The 19,315-nt window shown below is 40.4% G+C and overlaps 1 long non-coding RNA gene across 1 annotated transcript in view; it reads right to left on the bottom strand.

The window, feature by feature from the left end:
* LOC147579867 (uncharacterized) overlaps positions 1-19,315 on the bottom strand; it is a 45,369-nt gene that overhangs the window by 19,890 nt on the left and 6,164 nt on the right. The gene's annotated exons all lie outside the window — the stretch shown is intronic.

Here is a 19,315-nt window from a genome sequence, read left to right as displayed (position 1 = left end):
TTGCTTAGGATTGCATTGAATCTATGGCGTTGAATTTGAGGAACACTGATGTCTTTACAATATTGATTCTTTCAACCCATGAACGGGGCATATCACTCTATTTATTTTGTTCTTTAATTTCTCTCAGCAAATGTGCTGTCATTTCTAGTGTACGGGTCATGCACGTCTTTCATTTAAATTATTCCCAGGTATTCTATGTTATTATATACAATTGTATTAACATACAATATATATAATTCTATATATTAGATGGATGCATTTTTTTAAGTAATCTCTGTGCCCAACGTGGGGCTCGAATTCACAACCCTGAAATCTTGAGTCACATGCTCTACGGACTGAGCCAGCTAGGTGCCCCAGACTGTATGCATATTTAAAATGACATTAAATGGCATCGTGTTGTGGATTTCATTCTGCTTCTTAATTTTACTCTCAGTCCTATATTTTAAGATCCAGCCATGTTGCTCTGTCTACAGGTAGCTCATTATTTGCAACCACTGCATTACATTTCTGACCGAAATTCTGCGTTTGCCTCTCCAGAGTTACTCTCCACCTTCCTCCTTCCTGCTCCACGCCTTGGGCTCCCTTGCCCTCTGACTTCCTATTGGATTGGCCAACAGGGGGCACGATCAAGAGGTCAGAGGGCGGGAAGAGAGATGTTGGATTAGTCTCTTGGCTCCCACCTTGCTAGTAGTTTGTCAGTAACTGCGTTCTTCTACCTAAGGTCACAGCTTTTGTCATATGACCCTCCCTTAAAGCTACAGGTCTGGTTGGTTCAGGAGGCTTTCTCCACTCGTCCCTCTTGTTAGATCTTGGTGCTTTACCATTCCTTATTGGTTTCCCTGAACCATGCCCATACCTTGTAAACAGTCTTTTCTTTAAACTATCCTCATTCACTCCTTTTGAGCCTGCATCTATTTCCTTCGGGGACCCAACTGGTACAATAATTCATGGTGTACATCCACCACATTTCACCTATTCACTCCATTGAGATGGACCCTCAGATGCCTCTGGTTCTCCACCACCCTTAAACACTACTACACTCAGCCGTTTCATGCAGCTTTATATAAACTTATGCACTAGTTTGAGAATTTATTTAGGATACTTGCCCAGAACTATGTCCTATAAAGGCTATGCCTCATTTGCCTAGGCACTGTCTGAATATGCTTCAGAATAGCAGCTGACCTGTTCACCAGATGTTCATGGGAATTCCTGGGATGTTTACCCACATCCACACCAAAGCTGGGCACCACCTAGCTTTTTAGTATTGCCAGTTTATTAGGTGTGAAGGGAGGTATCATTGTTCTCATTTGCATTTCTCTGATTACTCATGAGTTTGAACATCTCTTCAGATGCTTTTTAGCCTTTGGACTTCCTCTTTTGCAAATTCCTCATTTATACTCTTTCATCATTTTCCTGGAGATCTATTTAAGATGTAAAGCACCATGCAGGGATCAGTGGGCAAACTTGGCCTTTGGGCAGTCTGTTTATAATCTTTATGCTAGGCAGGGTTTTCCTTGCCCTTTCTCCACTGCTAACTCCCAGTGGATTCCAGTGGGTTTGCTGCCTGACACTCTCCCCTGCTCCTCAGCATTGACCTTACCGGTACAGTGACTAGCTGAAAACTCACTCTATCTCAGACACTCAGCACTTTTCATCTATAAAACGCAAACTGGCATATAGACCTTAACAAACCAATTTATTCATTTAAATAAGCTGGACACTAGGCAAACCTCTGGCTTACAGATACATGCCCTTGGGAAGCTCATAGATAAGTATAATCCAGTGAACTCATACTATGAAGCAGTCTGGGCTAGATACGGGTTGGGGGACAGAGAGGTCATTGTGAGATAAAATATGTGAAATCATTTTGAATAATAAATAGAATTGCTTGCATTTATTAAGCACTTAGAATGTGCCAGGCACCATGCCAACTGCTTGATGTATATTATTTTGTCTAATCCTTACAACAACCCTATAGCAGTGGTTCTTGAGTGTAGTTTGCTGGCCCCTGGGGATCCCCAAGACCCTTGCAGCAGATCCCTCAAGGTTAGAACTATTTTCATAATATTAAGATGTTATTTGCCTTCTTCACTATGTTGACATTTGCATCAATGCACAAAAGCAATGGTGGGCCAAGATGTTGATGTGTTAGCATGAATCAAGACAGTGGCACCAAACTGTACTAATGCTCATTGTTTTCCTCACCACCATACATTTGCAGATTCCAGTTTCACTGAAGGATGAAGTTTCACTTGATGAAGCAGCAAGAATTATTATCTTATTAAATCTCCCCCTAAGTACTGTCTTTTGACTATTGTGTGTGACAAAATGGGAAGTACACAGAAAGCACTTCAATCGCCTTCCAAAGTGCAATGGCTGTCTCAAGGAAAAGTACTTGTATTTTTGAGTTACAAGCTAAATTAGCCACCTTTTTCATGGAACATCATTTTTACTTGAAAGAAAGCCTGACAGACAATCACGGTATTCATGTTTGGATATTTGGCAGACATTTTCTCAAAAATAAACAAAATGAGCCTGCCACTTCAAAGAAAACAACAGTATGAAAGAATTTTGGAAAACTTGTATCTGCCACTGTGAACTTGACAGCTTCCTGATGCTTAAAGACTTCTCTGATGAAATTGGTGGTGATACTAGCCAAGCGATTTTTTGTGTATTGATAACAAATGTGTCAACTTTTAGGAGATTTGCATATTCAATAAAACTATACTTTCTAAATGACTAATGCACAAAGTTACAAAATCATGCATGGGTAAATGTTCCACTTAAAGTACAAGGTAGACCCATGGATTTCAATATGACAGAATATGAAAAGATTTTTGAATAGTTTCAGGTTTCACATTGCAGTTGATGTTAAGAAATTCTTGATTACTGATTTCTGGTATAATGTCAAAGAAGAATATCCACAATAACTTAAAAAGGCCACTAAAATACTCCTGCCTTTTCCAACTACTTATTTGCATGAGGTTGGATTGTCTTTATATACTTCAACCAAAAGTACATATCTCAGCAGATTGAATATAGAATAAATAATGAGAATCTAGCTATCTTCTATTAGAAAGATTTGCAAAAATGTAAAAGAATATTATTCTTCTCATAAATGTTTTTGTTTTGGAAAGTTATACAGAACTTTTAAAATTAAAAATAAGCATATTAACATGCAATAGGTTGGCTATTGTTATTTTTAAAGGAATTAATAAATATGTTTTAACTTCTCAGTTTTAATTGTAATATGATATATATATATATATATATATATATATATATATATATATAGCTATAAATAATATAGTACAGTTTCAGATAAATAAACACTCAGCTATAACCTGAATAAATAAAAGTTCTTTGTGGGCCCTGAGACCAAGACGTCTAACTGCTGCCTTAGAGTTAGTTATTAACCAAAATCTACAGATGAGGGAACTGAGGTTTAGAGGACACACAGCTCATGGAAAGTAACACCAGAATTTAAGCTTTGCTCACCCACCACAGAGGGAGGCTTCGTGATACGTCAGCAAAAAAAGGGAAAGTCTCCCACAGCAGAGAAAGATCTGGAGGGAGATTCTTGGGCCCAAAGAGCCAGCAAGCACATCTGAATTGGGGTGAGGGGTCCACACAAGGAACCAGGGAAAGCCACTCAGAACAGGTGACACCTATTTGAAAGACAAATGGGATTTTGACAATTCAAAAACTATGAGAGACTCCATGAATCAGTTTGCTTCATCTCAACAAAACCCAGACTTGGGATCAATGAGGACAACCTGATGGACTCTGGCTCTTTAAAGGTGTGACATGTTCCAGCCTGTCTGAGTTCAAGAGTCATGCGCCGGGCTGACATGAATTGGGTCCTTCCATTTGTATAGTCTCTGCAGCTTCCTGATGAAGCACTTCTGCACGTATTATTTCATCTGATCTCTATAAAAGCTTTTGGGGGTGGGGGGAAACTGGGCCAGTGTCACTGTTCCCATTTTACAGAAGAGGAAATGGAGGCTTCAAAAGTTTAAGTAAGAAATCGATCCTTGTGGTTCGTAAACTCCAGCGTGGAGACTGGTGACTTATGAGACTGGGGGCGCGGGGGTGGGAGGAAAATTATTTTTAATGTATAACTTTTGTGCCTTTTCAGTTTTATACTGTGCATGGCAAACACATTAATTGGCTTTTCTAAATTAGGTCAAATATTTTTTCCAAGGTTACAGGGTTAATAAGTGGTAGAACCAGGATTCCAGCTCCAAATATTGGGTTCCAGAACCACATCTTGACCATAATGCTTTCTGCCCTCCTGGAATATGCTATTTTTCCAGATCAAAAAACTATGAAACACAGACATAAATGGAAAACATTTTAATTATTATTAATACTAGCGCTGGTTAGAGGGCTTTGTTAGAGGCTGAGACTCGGGCCTGTCAGGAGCTTCTGTTGTCTAATCAATGATGGGAAGTTAGGCCAGTTAAAAGGGGAGGGGACACCATCCTTGAACACCAGGAAAGGACAGCTCCTCTTCAGCCCAGTCCTGACCAAACAAAGAAAGCCAGCTCACAGAAAGAGAGGGTGAGAGACAACTGACCACTTAGATCTATGGCGAGGGTGCGGTTCACCAACTGACTAGCTGGTCTCTGAATCCAGATTCCCGTCTGTCCTTAAATTAACCACCCTCTGGACCTGACTTTTTTTTTTTTTTTTTTTAAGATTTATTTGCTTAAGTAATGTCTACACCCAGCGTGGGGCCTAAACTCACAACCCCAAGATCAAGAGCTCTGTGCTGCATCAACTGAGCCAGCCAGACCCCCCCCCCCCCACACACACTGGACCCTACTATTTTAACTTGTGACAGAGTGAATGGGTTTCTGCTCCTGGAAACTACCCCAGTCCTGACTGAGTCCCTGCATTAGGCACCTGCTGGGTCATTCACTTGGCTCTCACACTTGATATGCTTCTCTGGCTGGGATTATTGCCACAGGCTCCCAGCTGGTCTTCCTATTACAGGCCTTGCCCCTTCGTTCATTCTCCATGCAGCAGCACACACAGGGGATGTTGCTAAAATGTCAGCCAGATCATGTCATCCCTTTGCACAAAATGCTCTAGTGGTTCCATCTCACTCAGAGCAAAGGCCAAAACCCTTCTTATAGCCTGTAGGACCCCGAACAATTAGTTTGACTCCTCTGACTTCATCTCCTACCACCCCTCCAACACTCAACAACAGCCACATGGGCCTCCTTACTCTTTGAACACTGGCCATACTCCTGCCTCAGGGTCTTTACACTTGCTGGTCCCTCTGGCTGGACACCTCTTAGAGATCTGTGTGACTCACTCTCTCATCTCCTTAATCTTTACTAAAGCATCATATTTTCAGTGAGGCTTTCTAGAACTACCCTGTTTGAAAATTGAAACTGCCAACATTCTAAATCTCTTTACTTGCTTTATTTTCTTAATGAAGCACAGAGAATCATGAAACATACCATATATTTGACTTCTGTTGTGTATTCATTCTAAGTCTTCCTTTACTATCACATAAGATCTATGAAAATGGAGCTTTTTACCTGTTCTCGTCTTTGATGTACCTTAATTATCTAAAACAGTGACTGCTATATCATGTGTGCTCAATAATGTATGTTAAATTAATGAATCATCTCATTTACTGTTCACAACAACCAGGAGAGGGAGATCCTGTCACCTCTCATAACCCATGGTTAAGTGGCTATGTACTTGCTGAATATTCCCAAAGAACTTGGTTTGTCGGATCCGAAACTTTTCCCTACTGATTCCTTCAGGAAGAGGTAACTATATGTCACCTGGATAGCTCATCATCAACCTATCTTCAGTCATCGACACCTTGGCAAAGATTCGCTTATAAACTGTAATTCAACTTATTGAATTTTTTTTGTACTTCTACCATATGGATAAGCTAAGAGCTGTGGGGACTCCCAAAATGAAGCAAAAACATATAGCTAATGAGGCAATAGAGGAGATAGTATTGAATCATAATAATATTCAGTCAGAAATAAAGCAGGAAAATGAACAAAACAAGGTAGAAAACAAGGGTGCCTGACTGGTTCAGTCAGTAGTGCATGTAACTCTTGATCTTAGAGTGTAAGTTTGAGCCCCATATTCAGTGTAGAGATTACATAAAAATAAAATCTTTAAAAGAAAAAAAAAGAGAAAGGAAAAGTAGAAAACATGTAATAAGATGGTACACTTAACCCTAAACATATTGATATTTACATTAAGTGTAAGTAGTCTAAATATTCCACTTAAAATGCAGAGATTATCATTTTACTGAAAAAGAGGAAGAAATCAACTTTATTATTTTTATTTTTATATTTTTAGTTTATTTATTTTTAGAGAGAGAGAGAGAGAGAGCAGGGGAAAGGCAGAGAGAGAGAGAGAAAGGGAGAGAGAATCCCAAGCAGGCTCCACACCACTAGTGCAGAGCCTAACATGAAGCTTGAACTTACAAACCACAAGATGACCTGAGCTAAAACCAAGAGTTGGACACTTAACCAACTGAGCCACCCCGGTAGCCCTCAACTTTATTTTTTTTAAGCTTATTTTTTTTTTAGTAATCTCTATACCCAATGTGGGGCTTGAACATATAACCCTAAGATCAAGAGTTGGATGCTAAACCAGGCAGGCACCCCTAGAAATCTACTTTAAAGATAAAGATATACATACATTAAAAATGAAAAAGTGGGGGCACTTGAGAGGCTCAGTCAGTTAAGCATCCAACTTTGCTCAGGTCATGATCTCACGGTTCGTGGGTTCAAGCCCCGTGTTGAGCTCTGTGCTGACAGCTCAGAGCCTGGAGTCTGCTTCAGATTCTGTGTCTCCCTCCCTTTCAGCCCTTCCCTGCTTGTGCTCTGTCTCTCTCTCTCAAAAATAAATAAACATTAAAAAAAAATTTTAAGAAAAAGTGAAAAGTGGGAAAAGACATACCTTGCAAACACCAATCAAAATACAGCTGGATTATGAAGATGGTTTTATGGGTATAAACATATGTCAAAACTTATAACCAAATTGCATATTCTAAATATTTGCAATTTACTATATGTCAATTATACCTCAACAAAGCATTAAATTAAAGTAAGACTTCAAAAAGAATGAATACTGCAGCATTTTTTAAAAAGTAAGCTCTATGCCCAGCATGGGGCTTGAACTCATGAAACTTCAAGATCAAGAGTCGCTGACTGACTGAGCCAGCCAGGCACCCTGAAGCAATTATTTTAATATCAGACAAAGTACACTTTAGAATAACATTACCAGGGATAAAGCAGGACATTTCAAAATGATAAAGTATCAGTTCATCAAGAAGATATAACAATCCTAAACATATATACCTAAAACTAGAGCTTTAAAACATATCAAAAGATAAAACAAATTAAAGGAGAAATCAGCAAATCCATAATTATAGTTAAAAATTTCAATATTTTTATCAGTAATAGAATAAACAAAAAAATTAGAATATAGAATAACTTGATCTAATTGGTATTTATAATACACTCCACTTGAGAGCAGCATTATATAAGTTCCTTTACAGTGCACATGAAACAGTCAACAAAATAGAGCACTTTACCTTTGAATAAAGGTAAAGTGACTGAAGTCATTCAGAATATATTCTCTGACCACAAGAGATTTCAACTAAAAACCAATGAGAAAGATTTCTGGGAAATTTTTCAAATATTTGGAAATTTTAAAAACACTTTTAAATAACGCACAAGTCAAAACAAAAAAATACCCCACGAAAAATCCAAGGGACATTAGGAAATATTGTGAACTGAGTGGAAATGTAACATATCAGAATTTGTGGCATATAGCTAATGAAATGCTTAAAACAAAACTCATAGTAGGGTGCCTGGCTGATTCAGTTGATAGAACACATGACTCTTGATCTCAGAGTCATGAGTTCCAGCCCCACACTGGGCATAGAGTTTACCTGGGAAAAAAAAAAAAAAATTTGGATATGTCAATTACATTTCAAAAAAACTAAAAACAAAGATTTAAAAACCCACAAAACTCATAGCATCAAATGTTTATATTAAAAAATTTTTGTAAAGGTCTCAAATCAATAAAGTTTGTTACCTTAAGAAGCTAGAAAAAGAAGAGCAAATTGATTAGCCCAAGTAAAAGGAAGGAAAAATAATAAGGTTGAGATTAATGAATCCGAAAATGGACAAACTGAAAGCTGGATCTTCGAGTGGTACCAGGGTGGCTCAGATGGTTAAGCATCCAACTCTTGATTTCAGCTCAGGTCATGATCTCACAGTTCATGAGTTAGAGCCCCTGAGTCAGGCTCTGCGCTGGATTTTTTTTTATTTTTTATTTTTTTAAATTTTTTTTTCAACGTTTATTTATTTTTGGGACAGAGAGAGACAGAGCATGAACGGGGGAGGGGCAGAGAGAGAGAGGGAGACACAGAATCGGAAACAGGCTCCAGGCTCCGAGCCATCAGCCCAGAGCCTGACGCGGGGCTCGAACTCCCGGACCACGAGATCGTGACCTGGCTGAAGTCGGACGCTTAACCGACTGCGCCACCCAGGCGCCCCTGCGCTGGATTTTTTAAAAATGTTTTTTTGTTTTGTTTTGTTTTGTTTTAAGTTTATTTTTTTAAATTTATTTTGAGAGAGAGAGAAAGAGAGAGAGAGCACTCACATGTGCAAGAGCAGAGGAGGGACACAGAGAGATGGAGAGCAAGAGAATCCCAAGCAGGCTCCACTTGGTTAGTGTGGAGGCTGATGTGGGGCTCAAACTCAGGAACCCTGAGATCATGACCTGAGCCAAAAACAAGAGTCCAATGCCCAACCAACTGAGTGACCCAGACACCCCCAGAATCTTTGAAAAAATGAATAAATTCATAAACATCTAGATTGAGCATGAAAAAAGAAAGGAGACACAAATTATTTCTATTAGAATAAAGACATCAGTGCAGATCCTAAACATTAAAAAGAGAATAAGTGATTATTACAAACAACTTTATGTCAATAGGTTTGACAAGTCAGATGCATTGTATAAACTCCCTGAAAGATACAAAATACCAAAGCTTATTTAGGAAACAATAGAGAATTTGAACAGCTCAATATTACTAAAGAAATTTAATTTGTGGTTTAAAATATTCTTGCTGAAAATAACATATCCAATAAAGGGTTAGTATCCAAAATATATAGAGAACTGATACAACCCAACACCAAAAAAATCAAATAATCCAGTCTAAAAATGGGCAAAAGACATGAACAGACATTTCTCCAAAAAAGACATATAGATGGCCAACAGACATGAAAAGATGCTCAATATCACTCACCATCAGAGAGATGTAAATCAAAATCACAATACCACTTCATACTTATCAGAATGGCTAGAATAAAAAACAAAAGGCGCACCTGGGTGGCTCAGTCAGTTGACTTCAGCTCAGGTCATGATCTCATGTTTGTGAGTCTGAGCCCCACATCAGGCTCACTGCAGTCAGCACAGAGCCTGCTTCAGTTCCTCTGTCCCCCTTTCTCTCTGCCCCTCCCCCACTCACGCACGCGCGTGTGTGCCCTCTCTCTCTCTCTCTCTCCCCCACCCTCTCTCTCAAAAATAAATAAAACATAAAAAAAAAAAAAAAACCCACAAGAAACAACATGTGTTGGTGATGATGTGGAGAAAAAAAAAAACCTTAGTGTGCTGTTGGTGAGAATGCAAACTGGTACAGTCACTGTAGAAAACAGTATACAAGTTCCTTAAAAAAATAAAAATAGAACTACCATTTAATCCAGTAATTCCACTACTGGGTACTTACCCAAAGCATATGATAACACTAATTCAAAAAGATATATGCACCCCTATGTTTATGACAGCATTATTTACAATATCCAAACTATGGAAGCAGCCCAAGTGTCCACTGACAGATGAATGGATAAAGAACATGTGACATGTGATACTCACACACAGACAATGGAATTATTACTCAGCCATAAAAAAGAATGAAATCTGGCCATTTGCAATGATGTGGATGGATCTAGGCAGTGTAATACTAAGCGAAATAAGTCAGTCAGAGAAGGACAAATGTCATGTGATTTCACTCATGTGGAATTTAAGAAACAAAACAAAGAAAAAAAAAAAGAGACAAACCAAAAAACAGATTCTTAGCTGATGGTTACCAAAGAGAGAGAATCTTAAGGGCTTGATCCCACAACCCTGGAACCATGACCTGAACTGAAATCAAGAGTTGGACACTGACCCAACTGACTGAGTCACCCAGGCGATCCTGTAGTAGTTTCTGAATTTTGATACTAAAAGCACAAGCAACCAAAGGGAAAAAATTAAATTAGATTATTATCATCAAAGGACACTATCAAAAAAGTGAAATCACAACCCACAGAATGGGATAAAATCTTTCCAAGTCATGTATCTGATAAAGCTCTAGTACCCAGAATACACAAGAAACACAATTCAACAATAAAAAGGCAAACAACCCAATTTAAAAATGGGCAAAGGAGGGGTACCTGGGTGGCTCAGTTGGTTAAGCATCTCTTGATTTTGGCTCATGTCATGATCTCATGGTTCGTGAGATTGAGCCCTGTGTTGGGCCCTGCATTCACAGTGCAGAGCCTGCTTGAGATTTTCTCTCTTCCTCTCTCCCCCTCCCTTGCTCTTGCACATTTTTCTCTCTCTCAGAATAAATACACATTTTTTTTAATGGGAAAAGGATTTGAATAGACATTTCTCTAAAGAATATATATTGGAGCGCCTGGGTAGCTCAGTCGGTTAAGCACTGGACTCTTGGTTTCGGCTAGGATCATGATCTCACATTTTGTGGGTTTGAGCCCCACATCAGGCTCTGCACTGCCAGCACAGGGCCTGCTTGGGATTCTCTGTTTCCTTCTCTCTCTGCCCCTCCCCTGCTTGAGTTCGCTCTTTCACACAAAATAAAAATTTTTTTAAAAAATTAAAAAAATAAAGAACATATATAAATATGGCTAATGTCATTAATCATTAAGGAAACACAACTCAAAACCACAATGAGATACCACTTCACACGCACTAGTATGACTATCATAAGAAAATGGAAAATAACAAGTGTTGGCAAGGATATGGAGAATTCAGAAGCCTCATACATTGCTGTTGGGAGTGTAAAATGCTGCAGCCATTTTGAAAAAGAGTATGGCAGCTCCTCAAGAAGTTAAACAGAGGGACACCCAGGTGGCTCAGTCAGTTAAGCGTCCTACTTCGGCTCAGGTCATGATCTTGTGGTTTGTGAGTTCAAGCCCTGCATCAGACTCTGGGCTGACAGCTTGGAGCCTGGATCCTCCTTCTGATTCTGTGTCTCCCTCTCTCTCTCTGCCCCTCCCACTCTTGTACTCTGTCTCCATCTCTCAGAAATAAATAAACATTAAAAAATTTTTTAAAAAAGTGAAACAGTTCATAAACATATGAATTACCAATTCCACTCCTAGGTATATACCCAAGAGAACTGAAAATATATGTTCACATAAAACTTGTATATGAACGTTCATAGTGGCATTATTTGTAATAGCCAAAAAATAGAAGTAATCCAAATTTCCATCAACTAATGAATGGATAAACAAACGTGGCATATACATACAATGGAATATTATCCAGCAATAAAAATGAAGTACTATTATATGATACACGTGAATGAACCTTGAAAATATTATGCTAAGTGAAAGAAACCAGACACAAAAGGTCATGTATTGTATTATTTCATTTCTATAAAATATCCAGAATAGGCTAATACATACAAATAGAAAGTAGAAGTGATTAACAGAGGATGGGGGAAAGAGGGAATTGGGAAGTGTGGAGTTTCTTTTTAGGGTAATAAAAATGTTCTGGAACTAGATAATGGTGATGATTGCACAATGTGAATACAGTAAAAACCACTGAATTATATGCTTTAAAATGATTAAAATGGTGAATTTTATGTTACATGGAATTTATCTTAATATAAGAATTTTTTAAATTTGTGGTTTTTTTTTTAATTTTTTTTCAACGTTTTTATTTATTTTTGGGACAGAGAGAGACAGAGCATGAACCGGGGAGGGGCAGAGAGAGAGGGAGACACAGAATCGGAAACAGGCTCCAGGCTCCGAGCCATCAGCCCAGAGCCTGACGCGGGGCTCGAACTCACGGACCGCGAGATCGTGACCTGGCTGAAGTCGGACGTTTAACCGACTGCGCCACCCAGGCGCCCCTAAATTTGTTTTTTAATGTTTATTCATTTGAGAGAGAGAGAGAGAGCACAAGCAGGGGAGGGACAGAAAAAGGGGAGAGAGAGAAAGAATCCCAAGCAGGCTCCGTGCTGCCAGCGCATAGCCCAACACAGGGCTTGAATCCACAGTAAGCTGAGATCATGACCTCAGCCTACTGAGCAACCCAGTTTCCCCTAAAACTTTTTTTTAAAGTAAACTGAAAAAAAAAAAAAAAAAATCTTCCCACAAAGAAAACTCCAGGTCCATATGGCTTCAGTAGTAAGTCCTACCTAACACTTAAGGAAAAAATAAGATAAATTCTACACAAAATCATTCAGAAAATGGAAGAAAAAAGGGACACTTCCCAGTTCATATGCTAAGGTCAGTACTACCCTGATATCCAAATCAAACAAATGATTTGATTAGAAGATTGTAAGAAAAGAAATGAATCCCTAATGAACATAGATCCTTAACAAAATTTTAGCAAATCAAATCTAACAATAGATGGAAAGGGAAATGAGGCATGACCAAATAAGGTTTATCCCAGAAATAAAAGGTTTGTTTACCATTAGAAAATTAATCAATGTAATTCCCCACACCGGCACAATTAAAAAAAAAACAAAAAACCTACATGACCATCTTACTAGAGTCATAAAAAATTTGACAAAATTCAAAAGACGTTCAGTAAACAAGAAATAGAAGGGAATTTTCTTAACTTGATAAAGACACCTTTAAAAAAATCTTCAGCTGACAGAATAATTAATGGTGAAAGACTGAATGCTTTTCTCCAAAAATTGGGTAAAGGGCAAAAATGTCTGCTTCACCACTTCTTTTCAACATTATACTGGAGGTCCTAGACAATACAATAAGGAAAGTAAAACAAATAAAAATATACAGATTGGAGGAGCACCTGGGTGGCTCAGTGGGTTAAGCATCCGATTCTTTTTATTTTTTTATTTAAAAAAAAATTTTTTTTTTACGTTTATTTATTTTTGATAGAGACAGAGCACAAGTGGGGGAGGGGCAGAGAGAAAGGGAGACACAGAATCAGAAGCAGGCTCCAGGCTGTCAGCACAGAGCCATCAGAACAGAGCCCGATGTGGGGCTCGAACCCACAAACCGCAAGATCATGACCTGAGCCGAAGTTGGACGCCTAACTGACTGAGTCACCCAGGTGCCCCAAGCATCTGGTTCTTGATTTTGGCTCAGGTCATACATCAGGCTCCATACCATGCATGGAATGTGTTTAAAATTCTCTCTCTCCCTCTCCCTCTGCCCCTCCCACCACTTGCACTCTCTCTAAATAAAATAAAATAAAATAAAATAAAATAAAATAAAATAAAATAAAACAATAAAAATTTTTTTAATAATATACAGATTGAAAATATGTATATATATAAGATTGGAAAATAAACGATCTTTATTCAAAGACATGATTGCCTATTTTGGAGATCCTAAGGTACCTGCAAAAAGCTTTGAAAATTAATAAATGAGTTCAGCAAGGTCACATGATACAAAGTCAATATAAATCCATTGTACTTCTATATACTAGCAATAAATAATTAGAAATAAAAATATGGAAACAAGTAACAAAACTAATGGGTTCTTCAGATAATTTTACAAAACATATGTAAGGAACTCTATACAGGAAACTATAAAATATTACTATGTACAATTTACAAACACAATTAAATGGACAGGTACACTATGTTTATGGATTGAAAAACTCAATATTGTTAAAATATCAATTCTCCTCTGGGGTGCCTGTGTGGCTCAGTTGCTTAAGTGTCTGACTTCAGCTCAGGTCACGATCTCATGGTTTGTGAGTTTGAGCCCCATCTTGGGCTCTGTGCTGACAGCTCAGAGCCTGGAGCCTGCTTTGGATTCTGTGTCTCCCTCTTTCTCTGCCCCTCTTCTACTCACGCTGTCTCTCTCTCAAAAATAAATAAACATTTGGGGCGCCTGGGTGGCTCAGTCGGTTAAGCCACCGACTTCGGCTCAGGTCATGATCTCGCGGTCCGTGAGTTTGAGCCCCGCGTTGGGCTCTGTGCTGACAGCTCAGAGCCTGCAGCCTGTTTCAGATTCTGTGTCTCCCTCTCTCTGACCCTCCCCTGTTCATGCTCTGTCTCTCTCTGTCTCAAAAATAAATAAATGTTAAAAAATTTTTTAAAAATAAATAAATAAATAAATAAATAAATAAATAGATAGATAGATAGATAAATAAACATTAAAAAAAATTTTTTTAAGGGGTGCCTGGGTAGCTCAGTCAGTTGGGCATCCAACTTCAGCTCAGGTCATGATCTCACTGTTTGTGGGTCCGAGCCCCACACTGGGCTCTGTGCTGACAGCTCAGAGACTGGAGCCTGCTTGGGATTCTGTGTCTCCCTCTCTGTCCCTCCCCCGCTCATGCTCTGTCTCTCTCTCTCAAAAATAAATACACATTAAAAAAATTTTTTTAATTTAAAAAAAGATATCAATTCTCCTCAAATTAAGCTATTTGGGGTCACCTGGGTGGCTCAGTTGGTTAAGTGTCCAAGTTGGACTCAGGTCATGATCTCATGGTTCATGGGCATGAGCCCTGCATTGGGCTCTGCACTGACAGCATAGCCTGCTTGTAATTCTCTCTCTCTCTCTCTCTCTCTCTCTCTCTCTCTCTGGCCCTCCTCCCCACCCACTCAAAAAACATTGAAAAAAACATATAAAATATTTTTTAAAAATTAAGCTATTTGTTCAAAGGAATCCCAATAAAAATGCCAGTTGGCTTTGTTTGGTTGTTTGGAGAAGTTGACAAGCTGACACTAAAATGTATGTGGAAACAGAAACTATGTAGAATATTCAAAACAATTTTATGAAAGAAGAACAAATTTGGAGGACTTATATTATCTGATTTCAAGACTTATTAGAAAGCTACATAATCAAGACAATGTGGAATTAATGTACTGATGGACATATAGATGAATGGACTATTACAGAGTTCAGAAATAGGCCAATACATATATAGTCAGTCAATGTTTTTACAAAAGTACCAAAGCTATTTAATGGAAAAACAATAATGTTTTCAACAAATGTGCTTGAACAACTTGATACTCATATGAAAACTAACTTCAACTATTACCTCACACCATATGCAATAGTTAACTCAAAATGAATCATAGAAATACAATTTTTTTTGTATATTGACTTTGTATCATATGACCTTGCTAAAGTCACTTGTTAGTTTTGGTTCAGGAGATGGGCAGGCAGCACGGGGAAGAAAGTGGGATGGGGGTCATGTGTGGGGCTGCCTAATTTAGATCACATGGTCAGAGAAGCCCTCCCAGGAGAGGTGACATTTGAATAGATTTGAAAAGGGCAGGGAAGCAAGCTGGAGGGAGCCAGGCATGGAGCTCTCTGAGAGGGGACTTGGTGTCTCCCAAGGCTGCCTAGAATCTGCACTCACAACAGTGGTGGCAGTACAAGTTGTTGGCTGAGCTCAGGTCTGCAGGGAAGGGCCTTCTTTAGGGTGGAGGGTAATGCAAGCTGTACCCTCTAGACTGGCCACTAGACTGATTCTGGTAGCAGGCTGACTGCCTGGGGGAGCGAGTGCTTACTGTTTGGGTAGAGTGGTGCATAGAAAGTCACTTGTCACTTCCCTGGGGTGGCCAATGACACCAGCACCCTAGCTGGGGGCCCAGGAGCCTCCCTGATGTCTACTGGAACAGAGCTTGTTTCACACTATGATGATACTTGATATATTCATTCATTTATTTGCCTTCTGTCTGTGTCATGAGCTCCATGGGGACAGAAACCCTCAAAAAGCAAGCAGGTGACCCCAGTTTCCATGTTATGAGCAATCTGGCAAGCCCTTTCCCTTTCCCCACCACCCCCCACCCCCTACCCTGTGAGTACCCGGGTATTCCTGGGAGGAAATCAAAGTGGAGGGCCAGATGCCTGGGCACACAGGTGGTTCAGGCTCTGGGAAAATACTTGAGTAGAAGGTGATTCATAACTCTCATCCCACACAGTGAAACTGGAGACTAGACGGTCTATTCTTTTTTCATTTCATTCTCACAACTGCCCTGTATGGGAGACTATACTATTCCCATTTCCCACATAAGAAAGACCCAGCTCAGAGCTTAGATAACTTCCCCAAGGTCACACAGCGAATAGGTTGCAAAGTTGCTTCTCTCCAGGCCCCAGGGTCTTTCTCTCCATGCTTGTGCTCGCCCACCAGGATGCTTGGCAGGCTGAGCTTTAGAATGGGCTTCACCGCCATTGGTGTTAGTCATAGCAATGGGGTGGGATGGTAAAGTGAGCTCCAATAGGTGTCCTGAGGGGCTGTTGGTTCCTGTTAAACACCAGGAACCCTGGGATAGGAGAGGGGACTTGGGTTAGAGCCTGCTTCATGTGTGGGCAGCCATCTTGCACTAGAAACCCTGCTACTGCGAGGATCACTCAAGAGCTGGCCCAAGGCCCCAGACCCAAGGGCAGATCCATTCAAATGAAGGGTGAATCCTGTGACAAAGGGAATCATTAGCCAAGGGCCTCCCTTGGAGCACATGAACTCACAGGGAGAACAGCACACTTAGTGAGCTGTTTAATATAAATATAAAGCACAGGGTGCTGTGGCTGACTCATAGTAGGTGCTCAATCTCTGGTTGCTCTTATTTTAATAAAGACTTAATTTCCTTGAGCAGAAATTGAATTAGAAGTTAAATTTCCTTCTGAGCTGAGACCCAGAGTGCTCTCCAGAGCGGGCTATGGAAGCCAGATGAAATTTGTTCCTAATGGGGGGTTCTGTGGAAGCTCAGTAAGTAGTTCTATCAAATTAGCAGGCCCAACAGACACGAAGGAGCGGATTTCTTCCTGAGCCTGGGTCCTGCTATCCCTTGTCCCTTGGAAATCAGATTATAAGGAGGGCAGGGCCAGGGAGGAAACCGAACTAACACAATTACCAGCCCTGGCTTGTCCACTTCAGCCTGGGAATAGGGCAGGGAGGAGGGGAAAGCAGAGGAGAGGCAGAGCCTCTCTCAGGAAGTTGCAAATTCAAGAAAGTAGACAGGATGAGCCTGTTTCTGCTGCAGGGCCCCCGTCTTCACCATCCTGTCCTGGGATTAGTTGTGTCATCTCCATGCTGTTCCCATGCAATGCCAATAACAGAAGCCTCTGTCTTCCCCTGGAGATCAGTGTAGTAATTCCTTTTATAGCTGCAATGTCATCTAGCCTTGGCTTGAATCTCCCTCGTGATGGGGCATTTGTTACCCATCAAGCCCTTCTGTTCCATTATTGATTCATAAGCAGCCTACTATTGGGGCACCTGGGTGGCTCAGCCGGTTAAGCGTCCGACTTTGGCTCAGGTCATGATCTCACGGTTTGTGGGTTTGAGTCCTGTGTCAGGCTCTGTGCTGACAGCCTAGAGTCTGGAGCCTGCTTCAGATTCTGTGTCTCCCTCTCTCTCTGCCCCTCCCCCATTTGTGCGCTGTCTTTCTCTGTCTCTGAAAGATGGATAAATATTAAAACAAAAAACAAAATAAGGGGGCGCCTGGGTGGCGCAGTCGGTTAAGCGTCCGACTTCAGCCGGGTCACGATCTCGCGGTCCGGGAGTTCGAGCCCCGCGTCGGGCTCTGGGCTGATGGCTCAGAGCCTGGAGCCTGTTTCCAATTCTGTGTCTCCCTCTCTCTCTCTGCCCCTCCCCAGTTCATGCTCTGTCTCTCTCTGTCCCAAAAATAAATAAACGTTGAAAAAAAAAAAAAAAAAAAAGAAACTTTGGCCACAATTTCCCCATCTATAAATGAAATATGTGGCCCTGTGGTAAGCACTGTGTTCATGTTCTCCATGTCCTTCTACCCTCTCCCATTGTGAGGCAAGTTGTGATTTTCTAGGTGGACTTTGACTTATCAAAGCACGTCAGCCCAGCACATCTTGTCATCACAGCCTTAGGAGTTGTCATAGGCATTGCCCTAGAAATGGTGGTCCAAAGAGAGAAACTGAGGCTTACAGAGGTAGTATTTAAGGTCACACAACTGGGGCGCCTGACTGGTTCAGTCAGTGGAACGTGTGACTCTTGATCTCGGGGTTGTAGTTTCAGGCCCCACATTGGATGTAGAGATTACTTTAAAAAAATAAAATCTTAAAAAAAAATAATAAAGTCACACAACTAATGCTGGCAAAGCCAAAAAGGAAACACATGTCTTCTTAGAGTCACACTGTTGACTAATGATAAACTTATGGTTGGTTAACAGAACATATAAGGTCCTGAATACGTCCCTTCCAACTTCCATTCTGAGAAAACCCTCCATTGCAGTCTGGCTGCGAACCACGTTAGGCAGTGGAGGAAGGGGTCTATGTATAGCTAGTCCATCCTTCCCTGGAACCAGCTTTGAGTCAGTTCCAGCGAGCCCTTGGCCAGTGCTGGGTTTTCAAGCTGGAAGGCCAGAGACACCATTTGAGGTCAGTGGCCCATGGGCAGGGTTAAGGTAGGTGAACCTCACCCAATTCCAGTAAGAAACCAGAAGCACAAAGAGGAAGAGCCCAAGGGCAACCATGTGAGCATACTCTCCCCCTTCTGTCTCTCTTCTTAAATATCTTTATTGAGGTACAATTCACATACCATGAAACACCCATTTAAAGTGTACAATGGTTTTTAGTATATTACTGAGTTGTACCATCACTACAATCTAAGTTTAGAACATTTCATTATGGGGGCCTCTGTGTGGAGCAGTCAGTGAAGGGTCCAACTCTTGATCATGGCTCAGGTCATGATCTCACAGTTCGTGAGTTCCAGCCCCACACTGGGCTCTGTGCTGATGGTGCGGAGCCTGCTTGGGATTCTCTCTCTTTCCTTCTCTCTGTGCCCTCCCCACTTGTGCTCTGTCTCTCTCAAAATAAGTAAATAAACTTAAAAAATGTTAAAAAAAAAAAAAAGAACATTTTCATCACCGCTGGCCCCAGGTAACCTTTATCTACTTTGTTTCTTTAGATTTGTCTATTCCTGATATCTCATAGAAATGGAATACGCAGGATGTGTGGTCTTTTGTGACTGGCTTCTTCCCCTTAGCATGACGGTCCTCAAAAGTCATCCAGGTTGTAGCCTGTGTCAGCACTTCATTCCTGTTTATGGCCAAATAATACTGCATTGTACA

The sequence above is a fragment of the Puma concolor genome, chromosome B3 (assembly GCF_028749965.1).
Source record: "Puma concolor isolate L17-30 chromosome B3, mPumCon1.1.hap2, whole genome shotgun sequence".
Lineage (NCBI taxonomy): Eukaryota > Metazoa > Chordata > Mammalia > Carnivora > Felidae > Puma > Puma concolor.
The sequence above is the reverse complement of the archived record's forward strand: the minus strand, read 5'-3'. Positions and strand labels throughout refer to the sequence as shown.